A 22,437-nucleotide genomic window follows, 5' to 3' on the forward strand; every position below is an offset into this window, starting at 1 on the left:
TGACTGAACAACAACAAAGGTTTAATAGAAGTTCTGATCATCTAGGTTAATATATTCATGCAGTTTATAGATTAGATAACATTTCTGAGCTATTTTTAAGAATATGCTAAAACATTTTTAAGAAAATGTAGAGGCTATTAGAATTAGGGTTCAGAATTAATATTTCTAAAATATTTTCCCCTTAAAAAGAAAAATAAGAGGAATATCAAAAATATCCTTGTGTTCAATCTCAGCACCAGAGTACTGGTTGTTGAGTCAGATAACGCACTTGGAAAAACACTACTGTAGGCAGCATAACCAAAGAAGTTTTTAAGGAACAAATCACAAGAGAGTGACATAGCAGAGATGAAAGAACTTCCTGAACCACATAAAATCAAAATAAGCAACATTACCTGTGACTCATTCAAGATTTCATGGGAAATGGATTAAAAATCAAAGGACCACATTACACATTATTTCATTAACCACAATAAGTAAGAGAACAAGAAATTCAGTTTTTTAAACGAAAAGAGTTCCAACAAAACTGGTGGCAAAAGCTGTTCCCATTATGATGACTGTCAGTGGACACTGGTTTTTGAGCCAAAAAAACCCAGAGTATACGATAGCAGTGCAATTCACTCAATCAGTTGTGTCAAACACTTTGTGACCCCGTGGACAACAGCATGCCAGGCCTCACTGTCCATCAGCAACTCCTCAGTTCAGTTCAGTTCAGTTCAGTCGCTCAGTCATGTCCGACTCTTTGGAACCCCATGAATCGCAGCACGCCAGGCCTCCCTGTTCATTACCATCTCCCGGAGTTCACTCAGACTCATGTCTATTGAGTCCGTGCTGTCATCCAGCCATCTAATCCTTGGTCGTCCCCTTCTCCTCCTGCTCCCAATCGCTCCCAGTATCAGAGTCTTTTCCAATGACTCAACTCTTCACATGAGGTGGTCAAAGTACTGGAGTTTCAGCTTAGCATCATTCCTTCCAAAGAAATCTCAAGGCTGATCTCCTTCAGAATGGACTGGTTGGATCTCCTCACAGTCCAAGGGACTCTCAAGAGTCTTCTCCAACACCACAGTTCAAAAGCATCAATTCTTTGGCACGCAGCCTTCTTCACAGTCCAACTTTAACATCCACACAGGACCACAGGAAAAACCATAGCCTTGACTAGACGGACCTTAGTCGGCAAAGTAATGTCTCTGCTTTTGAATATACTATCTAGGTTGGTCATAACTTTTCTTCCAAGGAGTAAGCCTCTTTTAACCTCACGGCTGCAATCACCATCTGCAGTGATTTTGGAGCCTAAAAAAAAATAAAGTCTGACACTATTTCCACTATTTCCCCATCTATTTCCCATTAAGTGATGGGACCGGATGCCATGATCTTCATTTTCTGAATGTTGAGCTTTAAGCCAACTTTTTCACTCTCCTCTTTCACTTTCATCAAGAGACTTTTTAGCTCCTCTTCACTTTCTGCCATAAAGGTGGTATCATCTGCATATCTTAGGTTATTGATATTTCTCCTGGCAATCTTGATTCCAGCTTGTGTTTCTTCCAGTCCAGCGTTTCTCATGATGTACTCTGCATAGAAGTTAAATAAGCAGGGTGACAATATACAGCCTTGACACACTCCTTTTCCTATTTGGAACCAGTCTGTTGTTCCATGTTGAGTTCTAACTGTTGCTTCCTGACCTGCATACAGATTTCTCAAGAGGCAGGTTAGGTGGTCTGGTATTCCCATCTCTTTGAGAATTTTCCACAGTTTATTGTGATCCACACACTCAAAGGCTTTGGCATAGTGAAGAAAGCAGAAATAGATGTTTTTCTAGAACTCTCTTGCTTTTTCCATGATCCAGCGGATGTTGGCAATTTGATCTCTGGTTCCTCTGCCTCTTCTAAAACCAGCTTGAACATCAGGGAGTTCACGGTTCATGTATTACTGAAGCCTGGCTTGGAGAATTTTGAGCATTACTTTACTAGTATGTGAGATGAGCACAATTGTGCAGTAGTTTGAGCATTTTTTCGCATTGCCTATCTTTGGGACTGGAATGAAAACTGACCTTTTCCAGTCCTGTGGCCACTGCTGAGTTTTCCAAATTTGCTGGCATATTGAGTGCAGCACTTTCACAGCATCATCTTTCAGGATTTCAAACAGCTCAACTGGAATTCCATCACCTCCACTAGCTTTGTTCGTAGTGATGCTTTCTAAGGCCCACTTGACTTCACTTTCCAAGATGTCTGGCTCTAGATTAGTGATCACATCATCATGATTATCTGGGTCGTGAAGATCTTTTTAGTACAGTTTTTCTGTGTATTCTTGCCAACTCTTCTTAATATCTTCTGCTTCTGTTAGGTCCAGACCATTTCTGTCCTTTATCGAGCCCATCTTTGCATGAAATGTTCCCTTCGTATCTCTAATTTTCTTGAAGAGATCTCTAGTCTTTCCTATTCTGTTCTTTTCCTCTATTTCTTTGCACTGATCACTGAAGAAAGCTTTCTTATCTCTTCTTGCTATTCTTTGGAACTCTTCATTCAGATGCTTATATCTTTCCTTTTCTCCTTTGCTTTTCGCCTCTCTTCTTTACACAGCTATTTGTAAGGCCTCCTCCCACAGCCATTTTGCGTTTTTGCATTTCTTTTCCATGGGGATGGTCTTGATCCCTGTCTCCCATACAATGTCACCAACCTCATTCCATAGTTCATCAGGCACTCTATCTATCAGATCTAGGCCCTTAAATCTATTTCTCACTTCCACTGTATAATCATAAGGGATTTGATTTAGGTCATACCTGAATGGTCTAGCGGTTTTCCCTACTTTCTTCAATTTAAGTCTGAACTTGGCAATAAGGAGTTCATAATCTGAGCCACAGTCAGCTCCCGGTCTTGTTTTTGTTGACTGTATAGAGCTTCTCCATCTTTGGCTGCATAGAATATAATCAATTTGATGTCAGTGTTGACCATCTGGTGATGTCCATGTGTAGAGTCTTTTCTTGTGTTGTTGGAAGAGGGTGTTTGCTATGACCAGTGCCTTTTCTTGGCAAAACTCTACTAGTCTTTGCCCTGCTTCATTCCGCATTCCAAGGCCAAATTTGCCTGTTACTCCAGGTGTTTCTTGACTTCCTCCTTTTGCATTCCAGTCCACTATAATGAAAAGGACATCTTTTTTGGGTGTTAGTTCTAAAAGATCTTGTAGGTCTTCATAAGACTGTTCAATTTCAGCTTCTTCAGCATTACTGGTTGGGGCATAGACCTGGATTACTGTGATATTAAATGGTTTGCCTTGGAGACGAACAGAGATCATTCTGTCATTTTTGAGATTGCATCCAAGTACTGCATTTCAGACTCTTTTGTTGACCATGATGGCTACTCCATTTCTTCTGAGGGATTCCTGCCCGCAGTAGTAGGTATAATGGTCATCTGAGTTAAGTTCACCCATTCCAGTCCATTTTAGTTTGCTGATTCCTAGAATGTCGACGTTCACCCTCGCCATCTCATTTGACCACTTCCAATTTGCCTTGATTCATGGACCTGACATTCCAGATTCCTATGCAATATTGCTCTTTACAGCATAAGTTACTCAAACTCATGTCCATTGAATTAATTATGCCATCCATCCATCTCATCCTGTGTTGTCTCCTTCTCCTCTTGCTTTCAATCTTCCCCAGCATCCGGGTCTTTTCAAATGAATCAGCTCTTCACATTAGGTGGCCAGAGTATTGGACTTCAGCTTCAACATCAGTCCTTCCAATGAACACCCAGGACTGATCTTCTTTAGGACAGACTAGTTGGAGCCCCTTGCAGTCCAAGGGACTATCAAAAGTCTTCTCCAACACCACAGTTCAAAAATATTAATTCTTTGGTGCTCAGCTTTCTTTATAGTCCAACTCTCATATCCATACATGAGCACTGGAAAAACCGTATCTTTGACTAGACAGACCTTTGTTGGCAAAGTAATGTATCAGCTGTCTAGCTGGCTCATAACTTTCCTTCCAAGGAGTAAGCATCTTTAATTTCATGGCTGCAGTCACCATCTACAGTGACTTTAGAGCCCCCAAAAGTAAAGTCAGCCACTGGTTCCCTTTTATTTGCCAAGAGGTGATGGGGCCAGAAGCCATGATCTTAGTTTTCTGAATATTGAGCTTTAAGTCAACTTTTTCACTCTCCTCTTTCACTTTCATCAAGATGCTTTTTAGTTCTTCTTCACTTCCTGCCATCAGGGTGGTGTCATCTGCATATATGAGATTATTGATATTTTTCCCCGCAACCTTGATTCCAGCTTGTGCTTCATCCAGCCCAGAGTTTCTCATGATGTACTCTGCATACAAGTTATATAAGCAGGGTGACAATAAACAGGCTTGAGGCATAGACTTGGATTTGGAACCCTTTCCTATTTGGAACCATTCTGTTGTTCCATGTCCATTCCTAACTGTTGCTTCCTGACTTGCATACAGATTTCTCAAGAGGCAGGTCCGGTGGTTTAATAGTCCCATCTCTTTCAGAATTTTCCACAGTATATTGTGACCCAGACAGTCAAAGTCTTTGGCATAGTCAATAAAGCAGAAATACATGTTTTTCTGGAACTGTCTTGTTATTTAGTTGGCAATTTCATCTCTGTTTCACTTACCTTTTCTAAATCAGCTTGAACAACTGGAAGTTCACAGTTCACGTATTGGTGAAGCCTGGCTTGGAGAATGTTGAGTATCACTTTACTAGCATGTGAGATGAGTGTAATTGTGCAGTAGTTTGAGCATTCTTTGGCATTGCCTTTCTTTTTCTTTTTTTTTTTTTTTTCACTCGTTTAACTAACATTTATTTTTTTATTTTTTTTATTTATTTTTTATTTTTTCCAACATTGTTATCCTTTTGTTGTTGTTGTTGTTTTTATAATTTATTTTTTTTACTTTACAATTCTGTATTGGTTTTGGCTGGAATGAAAACTGACCTTACAGTCCTGTGGCCACTGCTGAGTTTTACAAATTTGCTGGCATAATGAATGCAGCATTTTCAAAGCATCATCTTTCAGGACTTGAAATAGCTCAACTGGAATTCCATCACCTCCACTAGCTTTGTTCATAGTGATGCTTTCTAAGGCCCACTTGACTTCACATTCCAGGATATCTGGCTCTAGGTGAGTGATCACACCATCGTGATTACTGGGTCATGAAGATCTTTTTTGTACAGTTCTTCTGTGTATCCTTGCCACCTCTTTTTAATATCTTCTGATTCTGTTAGGTCCATATCATTTCTGTCTTTACTGAAGCCATCTTTGCATGAAATGTTCCTTGGGAGATCTCTAGTCTTTCCCATTCTATTCTTTTCCTCTATCTCTTTGTACTGATCACTGAGGAAGGCTTTCTTATCTCTCCTTGCTATTTTTTAGAACTATGCATTTAAATGAGTATATCTTTCCTTTTCTCCTTTGCTTTTCACTTCTCTTCTTTTCACAGCTATTTGTAAGGCCTCCTCAGACAGCCATTTTGCTTTTTTGCATTTCTTTTCTATGAGGATGATCTTCATCCCTGTCTCCTGTACAATGTCAGGACCCCTAGTCCATAGTTCATCAGGCACTCTGTCTATCAAATCTAGTCCCTTAAATCTATTTGTCACTTCCACTGTATAACTGTAAGAGATTCAATGTAGGTCATACTGAATGGTCTAGTGGTTCCCCTTACTTTCTTCAATTTAAGTCTGAATTTCACTGTAAGGAGTTCATGATCTGAGCCACAGACAGCTCCCGGTCTTGTTTTTGTTGACTGTATAGAGCTTCTCCATCTTTGGCTGCAAAGAATATAATCAATCTGATTTTGGTGTTGGCCATCTGGTGATATCCATATTTAGAGTCTTCTTTTGTGTTGTTTGAAGTGGGTGTTTGCTATGACCAGTGCATTCTCTTGACAAAACTCTATTAGACTTTGCCCTGCTTCATTCTGTACTCCAAGGCCAAATTTTCCTGTTTCTCCAGGTGTTTTTTTAACTTCCTACTTTTGCATCCCAGTCCCCTACAATGAAAAGGACATCTTTTGGGGGCGTTAGTTCTAAAAGGCCTTGTAGGTCTTCATAGAATCATTCAATTTCAGCTTCTTCAGCATTGCTGCTCGGGGCATAGACTTGGATTACTGTGATATTGAATGGTTTGCCTTGGAAACGAACAGAGATCATTCTATCATTTTTGAGATTGCATCCAAGTACTGCATTTTGGACTCTTTTGTTTACCATGATGGCTACTCCATTTCTTCTAATTGATTCTTGCCTACAGTAGTAGATATAATGGTCATCTGAGTTATATTTACCCATTCCAGTCCATTTTAGTTCACTGATTCCTAAAATGTTGACTTTCACTCTTGCCATCTCCTGTTTTACCACTTCCAATTTGCCTTGATTCATGGACTTAACATTTCAGGTTCCTATGCAACATTCCTCTTTACAGCATCGGACCTTGCTTTTATCACCAGTCACATCCCCAGCTGGGTGTTGTTTTTACTTTGGCTCTGTCTCTTCATTCTTTCTGGAATTTTTTCTCCACTGATCTCCAGTAACATACTGGGCACCTACCGACCTGGGGAGTTCATCTTTCTGTGTCCTATCTTCTTGCCTTTTTATACTGTTCATGGGGTTCTCAAGGCAAGAATATGAAATGGTTTGCAATTCCCTTCTCTAATGGACCACATTTTGTCAGAACTCTCCACCATGACCTGTCCATCTTGGGTGGCCCTACACAGCATTGCTTAGTTTCATTGAGTTAGACAAAAATGTTGTCCATGTGGTTAGATTGGTTAATTTTCTGTGACTGTGGTTTCAGTCTGTCTGCCCTCGGATGCCCTCTCTCACCACCTCAATAGCAGTGCAGACTGCCTCAAAACATGTTGGTGGTGATTATGTTGTATCTGAATGGAGTGAAATTATAGAATTGTACACAGCAGACTATTCAAAAGTTCATCTAACACAACTGTTGGATAAGGCCAAAGTGATTGCAGGACAGATGTTCAAATTTTCTGTTTATCATAACCAGCATAAAGAATATTTTGACTATACTCAAAAACATCATAGGAATGCTGTGCAGCCCTCTGTCAAGTATAACAGTGGCATCCATAGCTCTCCTATCAGTGGAAAATTGGAAGGCATCTTCAGCTGGGCTTCCGTTGTGGCTCAGCTGGTAACGAATCTACCTGCAATGCAGGAGACCTGGGTTCAATCTCTGGATTGGGATGATCTCCTGGAGAAGGGATAGGCTACCCACTCCAGTATTCTGGTCTGGAGAATTCCATGGACTGTATAGTCCATGGGGTTGAAAAGAGTCAGATATGACTGAGGACTTTCACTTTCACTTCCTTCAGCTGCAGCACTGAATTCAATACTGGGAATCCACCCCAGGATTCACCTTATGGAAGATACAGGCTTGAGAATGCAGCAGAAAAACTTTTTAACCCCATTGCTAACTTATACTTTGGGGACTTCAACTGTATGTACATTGCTTATCATTATGTGATTCTGGTCATTGCCCCTGTGGGATCTCTAGGAGATGAATTTTGTAAGCAGCGCCTTCCTCAGCTAAATTCCCAAGTTAATAAATTTCTGACCTGCAGAGAAGAAGATGGGATGCTGGTTTACAACCACGACCAGGATGTTATTTTAGAAGTCATTTACACTGACCCTGTAGATCTTTCTCTAGGCACCATGACAGAAATCACTGGTCATCAGCTCATGAGTTTATCTACTGCAAATGCAAAGAAAGACCCCAGATGCAAAACCTGTAATATTAGTGCTGGACATTGATACCCACTTTTCTTATTCTTAGTCCCCCTTTCCTCCTGTAGAAGCCCTGATCCTCTGTTGTCCATTTTCATCACCAGATGTTTTCCACTGAAGCATGCACATACCACTCTCACCAAAAGTGAACTGCCACTTTTCAGATTTCCAAATTGTTGTAGTGTTTCCTATTCCCTATCCTTCCCAAAATTTTGAGATGAACTATCTTGTTTCTGACACTCTATTGCCTAAATGTGCAATTTTTTAATTTTTCCTTTATGCCAAACATAACAAAACTATTATATAAACTGCTCTAGTAAAATACAAAATAATGGCATATAAATGGTGTTTAAATATGCTCTCATTTTACTCTACTGAACAAATATTGGAATAACTCTAAACCACACAAAAAAGTGTAATTACAGCATGAGTTAAATCTTGAAGCCTAGAATTGTCAACACTTCAACTTGTTGTTTGATGGTGTTATTTATATTAGCTAACAGGAAACAGCTACTGTGTTTCAACATAATATAATAGAAAAAATATTTTATTTGTATTATTGTATGACATATTTATAATTTTATAGAATATATAGAGTTACACCTTAATAACAATTGTATACATGTCACAAAACCATTTCCCTTATCAAAGATGCAGTTTGTAAACTTCAAATAGTTGTGTCTCTGTCCTGTTACAAGTACATAACTTTAATTAAACAAATTTGTGCAGGACATTATTCTGATTCATAAAAGTTATAAAATATCAGGTAAATAGAGAAAGCAATAAGCCTCTGAAACCATCTGCTTCAGAAATCAGTTCAGTTCAGTTCAGTCGCTCAGTCGTGTCCGACTCTTTGCGACCCCATGAATTGCAGCACGCCAGGCCTCCCTGTCCATCACCATCTCCCACAGTTCACTCAGACTCATGTCCATTGAGTCCGTGATGCCATCCAGCCATCTCATCCTTGGTCGTACCCTTCTCCTCCTGCCCCCAATCCCTCCCAGCATCAGAGTTTTTTCCAATGATTCAACTCTTCTCATGAGGTGGCCGAAGTACTGCAGTTTCAGAAATAGTCAATATTAATCCCATCCAAGCTTTATGAAAATGTGAATTTGTTCACCATCATGCTTAAACATTACAGAAAAGAGAACTACAAATGTGGCTGGTATGAAAGGGAAAATGTGGACCTTTTACTTATTTTTACAAAAGCAAAATAATAAACATGTGGTTTAATGCAAAATAGCAAAACGATATACACTGAAGTTAATGATGCAAATGAAATATTCTGGCTTCTTAAAAAAAAAAAAAAAAAACCAGAGTGCTAATTGCCCAATAAGGAAAAACCAAAACCAGGGAATAACTGTTAAGAACTGAGTCACAATAATTCAGGCAAATCAAGATGAAAGATCAGAGATTTCATCTAAAAAGGAAGAAGTGGTCATGACAAAACACACTTAGGTAAGCATGGCTTTATTTGAAGAAACTAAGCAAAGATGAAAATGACAAAGTAAAGAATTCTAAGAAACAAAAGGCCTAGAAGCTGAGAGTGAATTTTTGTATCCAGAGGTCAGATTAGTAATAAAATGACATTTAAAATTTTGACCCAGAAATGTCACTCAACCTGCTTAACATCTAAGAGTGAAGGTTCACTTTTTTTTTTTAATTTTTTTAACTGAAGGATATTTGCTTTATAGAATTTTGCTGTTTTCTGTCAAACATCAACATGAATCAGCCATAGATGTACATATTGACAACTGCATTCATTTTATTTGACTGTGGTAGAAAAGGAGTCTGACAACAAATGTTCTCAGCTACTAATCAAAATACAAGCAAGAACAGCAGTGTTGTGGATACACACTGCTGTAGAAATAAACAGTGACTCATTCATCAAGAATGGAACTCTATTTCTTTTGCAAATGTATAGAACCCTAATTTCCAGCAGGTTCATTATTGTTCTCCTTCAATTTAATGAGTCAATTAGAAGGTTTAACTTTGCAGAAAGCCAAAGCCTTAGCAAATCTACATTTTAACTATTGAGTTGCCCTTGAAAGCTTTCTCAGTTCAGTTCAGTTCAGTTGCTCAGTCGTGTCCGACTCTTTTCGACCCCATGAATCGCAGCACGCCAGGCCTCCCTGTTCATTACCATCTCCCAGAGTTCACTCAGACTCATGTCCATCGAGTCTGTGATGCCATCCAGCCATCTAATGCTCAGTCGTCCCCTTTTCCTCCTGTCCCCAATCCCTCCCTGCATCAGAGTCTTTTCCAATGAGTCAACTCTTCGCATGAGGTGGCCAAAGTACTGGAGTTTCAGCTTTAGCATCATTCCTTCAAAAGAAATCCCAGGGTTGATCTCCTTCAGAATGGACTGGTTGGATCTCCTTGCAGTCCAAGGGACTCTCAAGAGTCTTCTCCAACACCACAGTTCAAAAGCATCAATTCTTTGGCACGCAGCCTTCTTCACAGTCCAACTCTCACATCCATACATGACCACAGGAAAAACCATAGCCTTGACTAGACGGACCTTAGTCGGCAAAGTAATGTCTCTGCTTTTGAACATACTATCTAGGTTGGTCATAACTTTTCTTCCAAGGAGTAAGCCTCTTTTAACCTCATGGCTGCAATCGCCATCTGCAGTGATTTTGGAGCCCCCCAAAATAGTCTGACACTGTTTCCACTGTTTCCCCATCTATTTCCCATGAAGTGATGGGACCAGATGCCATGATCTTTGTTTTCTGAATGTTGAGCTTTAAGCCAACTTTTTCACTCTCCTCTTTCACTTTCATCAAGAGACGTTTTAGCTCCTCTTCACTTTCTGCCATAAGGGTGGTGTCATCTGCATATCTGAGGTTATTGATATTTCTCCCGCCAATCTTGTTTCCAGCTTGTGTTTCTTCCAGTCCAGCGTTTCTCATGATGTACTCTGCATATAAGTTAAATAAGCAGGGTGACAATATACAGCCTTGACATACTCCTTTTCCTATTTGGAACCAGTCTGTTGTTCCATGTTGAGTTCTAACTGTTGCTTCCTGACCTGCATACAGATTTCTCAAGAGGCAGGTTAGGTGGTCTGGTATTCCCATCTCTTTCAGAATTTTCCACAGTTTATTGTGATCCACACACTCAAAGGCTTTGGCATAGTCAAGAAAGCAGAAATAGATGTTTTTCTGGAACTCTCTTGCTTTTTCCATGATCCAGCAGATGTTGGCAATTTGATCTCTGGTTCCTCTGCCTTTTCTAAAACCGGCTTGAACATCAGGAAGTCCACCTTTCAAGTATTGCTGAAGCCTGGCTTAGAGAATTTTGAGCATTACTTACTAGCATGTGAGAAGAGTGCCATTGTGGGGTAGTTTGAGCATGCTTTGGCATTGCCTATCTTTGGGATTGGAATGAAAACTGACCTTTTCCAGTCCTGTGGCCACTGCTGAGTTTTCCAAATTTGCTGGCATATTGAGTACAGCACTTTCACAGCATCATCCCTCAGGACTTGAAACAGCTCAAATGGAATTCCATCACCTCCACTAGCTTTGTTCGTAGTGATGCTTTCTAAGGCCCACTTGACTTCACTTTCCAAGATGTCTGGCTCTTGATTAGTGATCACATCATCATGATTATCTGGGTTGTGAAGATCTTTTTTGTATAGTTCTTCTGTGTATTCTTGCCACCTCTTCTTAATATCTTCTGCTTCTGTTAGGTCCAGACCATTTCTGTCCTTCATCGAGTCCATCTTTGCATGAAATGTTCCCTTGATATCTCTATTTTTCTTGAAGAGATCTCTAGTCTTTTCCATTCTGTTCTTTTCCTCCATTTCTTTGCATTGATCACTGAAGAAGGCTTTCTTATCTCTTCTTGCTATTCTTTGGAACTCTGAATTCAGATTCTTATATCTTTCCTTTTCTCCTTTGCTTTTCGCCTCTCTTCGATTCACAGCTATTTGTAAGGCCTCCACAGACAGCCATTTCATTTTTTTTGCATTTCTTTTCCAGGTGGGTGGTCTTGATCCCTTTCTCCTGTACAATGTCACCAACCTCATTCCATAGTTCATCAGGCACTCTATCTATCAGATCTAGGCCCTTAAATCTATTTCTCACTTCCACTGTATAATCATAAGGGATTTGATTTAGGTCATACCTGAATGGTCTAGTGGTTTCCCCTACTTTCTTCAATTTGAGTCTGAATTTGGTAATAAGGAGCTCATGATCTGAGCCACAGTCAGCTCCTGGTCTTGTTTTTGTTGGCTGTATAGAGCTTCTCCATCTTTGGCTGCAAAGAATATAATCAATCTGATTTCAGTGTTGACCATCTGGTGATGTCCATGTGTAAAGTCTTTTCTTGTGTTGTTGGAAGAGGGTGTTTGCTATGACCAGTGCCTTTTCTTGGCAAAACTCTATTAGCCTTTGCCTGCTTCATTCCGCATTCCAAGGCCAAATTTGCCTGTTACTCCAGGTGTTTCTTGACTTCCTCCTTTTGCATTCCAGTCCACTATAATGAAAAGGACATCTTTTTTGGGTGTTAGTTCTAAAAGGTTTTGTAGGTCTTCATAAAACGGTTCAATTTCAGCTTCTTCAGCATTACTGGTTGGGGCATAGACTTGGATTACTATGATATTGAATGGTTTGCCTTGAAGATGAACAGAGATCATTCTGTCGTTTTTTGAGATTGCATGCAAGTACTGCATTTAGGACTCTTTTGTTGACCATGATGGCTACTCCATTTCTTCTGAGGGATTCCTGCCCGCAGTAGTAGGTATAATGGTCATCTGAGTTAAATTCACCCATTCCAGTCCATTTTAGTTTGCTGATTCCTAGAATGTCGACGTTCACCCTCACCATCTCGTTTGACCAGTTCCAATTTGCCTTGATTCATGGACCTGACATTCCAGTTTCCTATGCAATATTGCTGTTTACAGCATCGGATCTTGCTTCTATCACCAGTCACATGCACAACTGGGTATTGTTTTTGTTTTGGCTCCATCCCTTCATTCTTTCTGGAGTTACTCCTCTGCTGATCTTCAGTAGCATATTGGGCACCTAATGACCTGGGGAGTTCCTCTTTTGGTATCCTATCATTTTGCCTTTTCATACTGTTCATGGGGTTCTCAAGGCAAGAATACTGAAGTGGCTTGCCATTCCCTTCTCCAGTGGACCAAGTTCTGTCAGACCTTTCTACCATGACCCGCCCATCTTGGGTTGCCCCGCAGGCCTGGCTTGGTTTCATTGAGTTAGACAAGGCTGTGATCCTAGTGTGATTAGATTGACTAGTTTTCTGGGAGTATGATTTCAGTGTGTGTCTGCCCTCTGATGCCCTCTTGCAACACCTACCATCTTATTTGGGTTTCTCTTACCTTGTGCATGGGTTATCTCTTCACGGCTGTTCCAGCAAGCACAGCCGCTGCTCCTTACCTTGGAGGAGGGGTATCTCCTTACCGCCGACGTTCCTGACCTTCAACGTGGGATAGCTCCTCTAGGCCTTCCTGTGCCTGCGTGGCCGCGGCTCCCCAGGTTGCTCTTCCAGGCTGCCGGCCCTGACCTCGGATGCGGGGTGTCTCTACCCGGCCGCCCCTGACCTCAGACATGGGGTGTCTCCTCCCGGCACCCCCTGACCTTGGACGTGGGGTATCTCCACCTGGCCGCCCCTGATCTCGGACGAGGGGTGTCTCCACCCGGCCGCCCCTGACCTCGGACCTTGTGTGTCTCCTCCCTCCTGCCACTGACCTCGGACGCGGGGTAGCTCCTCCCGGCCGCCATCCCTGACCTCGGACGAGGGGTAGCTCCTCTCGGCTGCGCTTAGTGCGCCAGCCGAACCTCGCAGCTGCCTGCACTTAGTGCTTTCTAGTAACGTAGAAATTGTGTCTCATTCCTGGGAAAAACAAATGCAAACTATTTTTAGCAGAAATGACAAAGTAAACAGTAGTAGGTAGGAAAAAGGTTTATTCTACTTTCACTAATATGTCCACCAGGGTAAGTATGGAATTCTTTTATAGCAAGATTCCTGCTTCAGATAATAGGAAAATAAGCTGAATATTTATGTTTCAAAAAACTTCTATAGCATCTTCCAAGTCAGTTCTTAAAGGTGCCCTTCAAAAACTCAAGGAGAATTTTAAAGTTTAGAAGGTTTAAATCTCTCTCTCTCTCCATATATATATATATATATATATGGAGAAGGCGATGGCACCCCTCTCCAATACTCTTGCCTGGAAAATCCCATGGACGGAGGAGCCTGGTAGGCTGCGGTCCATGGGGTCTCGAAGAGTCGGACACGACTGAGAGACTTCCCTTTCCCTTTTCACTTTCATGCATTGGAGAAGGAAATGGCAACCCACTCTGGTGTTCTTGCCTGGAGAATCCCAGGTACGGGGGAGCCTGGTGGGCTGCCGTCTATGGGGTCACACAGAGTCGGACACGACTGAAGTGACTTAGCAGTAGCAACATACATATATAGATATAGATAGATTTTTAAAATCCTTTTAATATTGCTTCCGCATAAAGAATATGATGACATCTGAGTAGTTTCATTGTCTAAAAATTAAAAAAAAAAGTTTTCTACAGAAAATCATGCCATTCAGGGCACATAGTTACATTTATACATCAAATTGCAATAGTAAATGACAACTGTATACATTGAAAACATAACTTTTAAAAGTTACTTGGGAACTTTGCAGTTATTTAACCCTGATTTTTATTTCAAGTAATAAAAGCATATACATATATATGTATTTATATATACACATATAGTAAGTATATATATGTGTGTGTGTGTATGTATAAGTAGATATATATGTATTTTACACATTTATTTTCAAAAAAGCATAAACATCCTTGGTTAATTTAGATATTAAAAGGTAATATTTTATGTTTCCCCTGTGTTTGGATAGGTTTAATTTAAGCTGTAAGTGACAGAACCCCAAGATAGATGTTTACTTCTTTCCAACATAAAATTCAAGTAAATAGTCCAGAGCTGGCGCTTGCTCTACAGTGTCAGTGACTCACGTTCTTTTGATGTCATATTGCTTTATTTGCAATCTTCATCCTTATGTGGTTCAAAATGGCTTTTCTACTTTCAATTACTAAAACTTCTATTGATGTTGACAAGAAGACAAAATGGAAAGAAGAAAGGCATATTCTTTGCTAAGACAGTTCACAGAATTTGTACTGACTATTTCTACTGAAATTCTTCTTGTCATTATTTAAACTTATGATCGTGTCCTGAAAAAGAGGCTGAAAATACAGTCTTTATTCTGAGTAGCCACAGGTACAGGTAAATATGCTATTACTATGAAAGAGGCTCATTGAGGAACATTTTGCAGTCTGTGCTACAACCTGCTATCAACAGTGGTGATGTTGGCAAATGTATCTATATCTATACACATTTTAATATATTATACTAGAAGCATGTGAAAAAATATATTGTAATAATACATGATTTCATTGTTGAACTAGGGGACTGCATTTCAATTGATCATATTATAAACGTATCTATCTGTACATACTTGGGGCAAAAGTAACACTGAGATTTTTTTTTTTTAATCACCATTAATTGTTTAAAGCCAACCTTAAAAGAGAAAATATAATGACATTTAAATGACACTCGAGTCTAACACTGTTTCAGTGTCACTTTCGATGTTACCATTAATTTCAGATGAAGACATAACTTTTAAGAGTCATTTGTGTATTATAATAAGAAAAAGATAATTAAGTAAGGCTCTATTAAATTATCTAAACACTCAAGAATATAAGGAGAGAAGAGACTATTACTGTCTTCTCAATAAAAATTGAAATTAAATATTTTTGACCCAGAAGGTACACATATATGAATGTAACCACAGAGACAGAGTCACCACAACACTCTGATATATCAAAACATCTATAGTAACTTAAATGATCAGTAACAGTCAACTGATTGAATAAATTATAGATAATCCAGAAATAGTGTATTAATCATAAATATGAAGTTGTTAATGTACATCCACTGGCACAGAAATAAATTTAGGCTTCAATACTGTGTGATTGAAAAAAATACAAAATGTTACATGCGATGTGATCCAAATTTTGCAATCTGAGAATGTAACATAATATGGATTCACATGCATATACATGTCTGGAAAAAATAAACCAAATGTTAACAGCAGTTAGCTCTATGTAGTGGAATTTTTATAACCAAGATTTTTTTTCAGATTATGAGACTGACACTGCTTGTAGTGCTAAAAAAGACACTAAGATTTTCTTTTCAACACATAGCATGTATTATCTGAAAATTATTTTAAAAGCACAAGATACAATAAATAGGATAATTTTTAAAAGTATAAAATAATTGAGCTATATACATAGGTGAAAGGCAGATTGTACACCAGTATGTATGTGTGAATTCTCTTTACTAAAAATAACATAAAATTCATTATGATAAATCTATGTATAGCAAGTACTATTTGTGGTCAGCTTTGGAATTAAGACCCATAGATGATTTTTCTAATAAAATTAATGCTATGTGTTTTAAGAGGTAGCCATATCATTAAGTATCATTTTATTATCATCACAATGTATGACTTCTACTGAGTTTTGGCTAGAATAAAAAAAAATAGGTCTATTGTGTGCTCCTTCTTGTTCTTATCATATGCTCCCTGCATGACTGTGAGAGCCTGAGAGAAGGCTATTTCTGCCACAAAATTATCTATTGCTGACAGAAAGATGAAGGCATAGCAACCCACTCCAGTACTCTTGCCTGGAAAATCCCATGGACGGAGGAGCCTGGTAGGCTGCAGTCCATGGGGTCGCTAAGAGTCGGATACGACTGACTTCACTTTCACTTTTCCCTTTCAGGCACTGGAGAAGGAAATGGCAACCCACTTCAGTGTTTTTGCCTGGAGAATCCCAGGGACGGGGGGCCTGGTGGGCTGCCATTTATGGGGTTGCACAGAGTCGGACACAACTGAAACTACTTAGCAGCAGCAGCAGACAGAAAGATCCTAGAGAATTGACCTTCAGTAGTCTTAAAGGAGGTACTAGTGGAGGTAACACCTAAAAGTTCTTCAATTCAAAAAATTGTGATGGAATTACATCAAGTTATGAGTCAACTGAGCCTGAAAAACATATCAGGATCCAGCTTATTGCTGCTTCAGCACTTGAGGCCATGCAGACACATCAGCCCCTCCAGAGGTCCATCCCCACACATGTAATTGCTCAGATGGGTCAAAACCCTCCCTCTATAGTAGTACGGTTTAGCCCAGAGCCTAGTTTCTAGAAGCCACTAGAAGATGGCTTGACTTGTTAACTATAAAACCATTTACATTTGGAAATTTTATTTTGAAGTGAATTGAAATAGTATTTGTCAAGAACCGGTTGTGGAACCATAACTAAAAAGTGAAAGGAAAATTTTGGTTCATCTGGTAAAAATATGGCGAGTGCCCAAATAGAACTTGTTTCAGAGACCTGTGATTTCAGGATCTAAAATCACTGTTTCTCTGTCAGTCTCTTTCTTTCTCCCATTTTCCCTCCCTACTTCCCCTTATTTCTGAGTGGTGCTATTTACTTCTCTCCAACTGTAATTAATAGTAAAATTTCACCACATTCATAAGATCCGTTCAAAACTTGTTTCAGTTTTGATGTGTCCCATATAAAATTACTGGGGAGAATGTACTGTACACAACCATAGCCTCACACATCCCACACATGAATTTCATCTTCCAAAAACTTCTTGAGCATGTCAACCTCTGTGCATTTTTAACATTTCCACTTAGGCCAACTGCTGTCATACCTTGTCTGATGATTTCTGCTCAGTTCAGTTCAGTTCAGTTGCTCAGTCGTGCCCAAATCTTTGCAGCCCCATAGACTGCAGGACGCCAAGCTTCCCTGTCGATCACCAACTCATGGAACTTGCTCAAACTCATGTCCATCAATTCAGTGATGCCATCCAACCATCTCATCCTCTGCCATCCCCTTCTCCTCCTGCCTTCAATCTTTCCCAGCATCAGAGTCTTTTCCAATGGGTCATTTCTTCGCATCAGTTGGCCAAAGCATTGGAGCTTCAGCTTCAGCATCAGTCCTACATTGTTTCTAAATGTTTGCCTTCCCTCATGCCCCTCCCTGCCATCACTCACCACTAGATAATTTTCCAGACCTGAAGCAACGCCCCAAGATTTCCTCTTGCACACATAACCATTCTCCAGAGTGGAGATAGAGAAATATTTTCAAATTGAAAATCTAATCATATTCCATTCACATAGTCTCATTTTAAAATGCATACATGCCTCCCAGAATCTTGACCTTGACCTACACTGCTCTTTGGTAAATGGCTACTCTTTCCCACCCCAATATCTTCTTTCAGAATACATCCATTATTTTCCCAGTAACTTTTCTTTTTCTATTATTCTTAACTGGATAGACTCTTGCTAAAGGATCTTCTTCCTCTGCATAGATTTTTCTTTATTACTTGACAAAAGTGAAAGTGAAAGTGAAGTCGCTCAGTCGTGTCTGACTGTTAGCGACTCCATGGACTGCAGCCTACCAGGCTCCTCCATCCATGGGATTTTCCAGGCAAGAGTATTGGAGTGGGGTGACATTACCTTTTCCAATTATTTGACAAACTATTTCTAATTTTCTTAGATCTTAGATAAATGTATTAGTTTTGTGTTTCTACTTATCATCACAAACTTAGTGGCTTAAAACAACATAAATGTATGTTGTTTTAGGCAGAAGGCAGAAATTCATATCAGTCTAAGGAACTTATATCAAGATGTTCCTGCTAATGGTTCAAGGAAGTATCCATTCTGTTGCTTTTTCTAGTTTCTAGACATAACCTGGCTTCCTGGGATCATGGCTCCTTCTCCATCTCCAGAGCCTGCAGAGCAGGATCTTCAAACCTCTCTCTCTGTGACCCTCTGCTTCTGTCATCACATTGTCTCCTATGAATTTGATTCTTCCTTCACTTTTTATGATGACTCTTGCAGTTACATTGGGCATACACAGATGATCCAGGAAAATCTCCCTTTCTCAAAACTTAATGACATTTGGAAAGCCCATTTTGCCATGTAAGATACCATATTGATAGCTTCTAGAGAGTAGGAAATGGCCATATTGGGGGGAGTATTACTCTATTTCATTAACATCATTTCTTTCTATGGAAATCATCTCAGAACTCATTTATTTGATGAAAACTCCATAATAAGATATCAGTCTTTCATTTACTTGTATTCTTCACAAACCTAGACTCTTGGTGAACAAATGAATTTTTCCAGTTAATATTTCTTAATATTTGATATTATCACCATATCCACTGATATGTAACACCATGATTGATACATAAGTCACATGTCCACCTATGTAGTCACGTACACTAAATCTGTTATCAAAAAAGGATGAGGAGGTGGTGGCATGCATTAACACAACTGTCTTAAACTCAAAAATAGTGCCAACAATACTGAAAAAGGGAAACTGAAAGTTGACATCAATAAATATGCACTAGAAATTCCAGGTGTTATTCTAGCTTTAGAAAATAATTCTTAGAAGTTCTTCTGGGAAAATAATGCATATAGCAACACTAGTTGGTAGCTTTTAGATACAATTTGATCACAATTTTAGACACAATTCAAAACTATATTGTTCATGGGGACTGGACTTGGGAGTCTCACTGTTGAGTACAGTCAGGTAGAATGTGGAATTACAGGTAGAATGACAGAAGTGTCCTAAATTCCTAGGATAGCAGGGTGCATTTTAAATCAGAGTTTTGGTGTCCCAGTGATTTTTGATAATGGCAATATCACACTCCTAAGAGAATATGGAAGAAATAGCTCATTTAATGAAATCCCTAATTAAAGGTTCTGACATTTTAGGAAGGCTATAATTTGGAAAGAAACACACACACACACTCTTTTAGTCAGTTTCTAAATAAAGTACCCCAAAAAATCTATTTAAAATAAGGTTGAAAAAGACCCTGGTGGGTCTGTGTGCAAGGCAGAATTCTAGTGTGTGTGGGAAAAAGCAACTAGCACTTAATGCAGGTATTATACTCAGAGCCAGAGGAAAATTCACCATGAAGCTAAATAGATGCATACCAATTACCTTCTAGGGACCCTCGCAATAGGCTCATATGGTCTGTGTAAAGTAAGTAAAGTCAAGATTTTTTGTGTGTGTGCAAAGTAAGTAAAATCAAGATTGTTTAAATTGTAATTGATTAAAACAATAGCCCAACTTCATTATTTTTTTCTCTATTTACCCCTGTGCTAGATTTACTGAGGGCATTATAAGGAACAGGTAAATGGGAAGTTGAGTTGGGAGCTCAATCTCTTGTTTTTCCTAGATATATTTATGTGGTTTACAGTTACCTATGTCAAAATTTACTTCACTGTCAGATGTCTAATACAGGAATGACTTCCGGGAAAATTCCTGACCGATTTTACTGATACCCCCACATTATAGCATGAGGGTTGATGACCAGAAATTGTATTACACACACACACACAAATACCCTTGACAATCAACCCTGGCAGTATGTAGGTAGAGCAATAGAAATAAGGTATACATAGTATAAAGTCAGAAACTACTCTAACTTTCTATTTATTGTTGTGCAGTTGATTTACAATAATGTGTTAGTTTCAAGTGTATAGTAGAGTCATTCAGTTATACATGTTTTTTAGATTACTTTCCATTATGGATTATTTTAACATATTGAATACAGTTCTATGTGCTATGTACAGTAAATCTATGTTGATTATCTATTTTATGTATAATACTTTGTATGTTAATTCCATAATCCTAATTCAACCGTCCCTCACTCGTTTTCCCTTTACTATCCATAATTTTGTTTTCTATGTCTGTATGTCTGTTTCTGTTTTGCATATAGGTTAATTTGTATTATTTTTTAGATTCCACATATGTGTTACCATATAATATGTCTTTCTCTGTCTGACTTGCTTTATTTAGGATGATAATCTCTAAATTCATCCACACTGCTTTAGAGGCAATACTTTCTTTCTTTTTTTTTAATGACTGAGTAGTATTCTTGTGTGTGTGTGTGTACACAAATGCCACATCTCTTGATAGGCACTTGGATTTTTTCCTTGTCTTACCTAGTGTAAACAGTGCTGCTCTGAATATCATAGAGCATATATCTTTTTGAATTAGAGTTTTTATGTTCTCTGAATATATGCCCAAGAAAGGTATTGCTGGATCATATGGTAGCTCTATTTTTAGTTTTTATTTTTAAAGAAATCTTCATAATGTTTTGTATAGTGGCTGCACCAGTTTACAGTCCCACTAACATGTAGAAGGCTCCCTTTTCTCCACACCATCTCGAGCATTTATTATTTGTAGACTTTTTGAATGTAGCCCTTCTGATGGGTGAGAGATGATGCCTCACAATAGTTTTGACTTGTGTTCCAGTAATAATTAATGATATTAGGCATTTTTTCATATGTCTGATAGCATTTTGTATGTCTTTAAAGAAATTTCTATTTAGGTCTTCTGCTTACTTTTTGACTGAATTTGTTGTTGTTGTTGTTGTTATTGAGTTGTATGAGCTATTTCTATATTTTGGATATTAACTCCTTGTCTGTCACATCATTTACAAATATTTTCTCCCATCCCCAAGGTCGTCATTTTGCTTTATTAATTGTTTCCTTTTATGTGGAAAAGCTTTTGATAGGTCCAAATTTTGCTTTTCTTTCTATTATATTGGGAGACTGATATAAGAAAACATTGCTACAATTTGTGTCTGAGAATGTTTTGTCTATGTTCTCTCTAGGAGTTTTAAAGTATCATCTCCCATATGTAGTCATTTAAATAATTTTGAGTTTATTTTTGTACATGCTGTGAGGGAGTATTATAATTTTCTTGAGTTGCAAGGAGCTATTCAGCTTTACCAACACCACTTGCTAAAAAGACTATCTTCTCCCCATTGTATATTCTTGGGTACTTTGTTTTAGATTAGTTGACTGTGGATGTGTGGTTTTTTCCCTGGCCTCTCTATTCTGTTTTATTGATTTACATATCTGTTTTTGTGGCAATACCATGCTGTTTTGATTATTGTAGTTTTATAGTATTATCAGAGGTCTGGAAGTGTTATGCCTCCAGGCTTTTTTTTTTTTTTTCTTCAGGATTGTTTTGCTTAATGTCTGCAAAAGTAATACTACCTTTTGCTATGTAGTTTTGGAGAAAACCCATTTCTCAAAATAATAACCTCATGACTCTGCCTAAAACTTATTTAATTTAGACCAAGAAAAAAATTCCAAGTGAAATTTAAGTAAAATCTGTGATACCTCAAACAAAAATGACTCATTTTTGAAAACAGGTATTAACCATTTTTGTCTTTGGAAGAAATGTGCCACATAATATCTAAGTTGTAAAAATAAGCTCAAAATAGATTAAAGGTCTAAATGTAAGACAAGAACCTGTAAAACTCTTAGAGGAATATAGGCAAAACACTCTGACATAAATCACAGCAAGATCCTCTACAACCGACCTCCAAGAGTAATGGAAATAAAAATAAATAAATAAATAAACAAACAAATGGGACCTAATTAAACTTAAAAGCTTTTGTACAATGAAGGGAACCATAAGCAAGGTGAAAATGCAACCTTTAGAATAGGAGAAAATAATAGTGAACAAAAGAAGTGATAAAGAATTCTTCTCCAAAGTATACAAGCAACTCATGCAGCTCAATATCAAAAAATAAACAACCCAATCAAAAAGTGGGAAAAAGACCTAAACAGACATTTCTC

At 38.6% G+C, this 22,437-nt stretch overlaps 1 pseudogene; it reads left to right on the forward strand.

Annotated features, from left to right (window-relative positions):
* Positions 1-318: 318 nt before the first annotated feature.
* On the forward strand, positions 319-7,757 carry LOC120861570 (annotated as a pseudogene).
* Positions 7,758-22,437: the final 14,680 nt, after the last annotated feature.

The sequence above is a fragment of the Oryx dammah genome, unplaced genomic scaffold (assembly GCF_014754425.2).
Source record: "Oryx dammah isolate SB20612 unplaced genomic scaffold, SCBI_Odam_1.1 HiC_scaffold_3, whole genome shotgun sequence".
Classification (NCBI taxonomy): Eukaryota; Metazoa; Chordata; class Mammalia; order Artiodactyla; family Bovidae; genus Oryx; species Oryx dammah.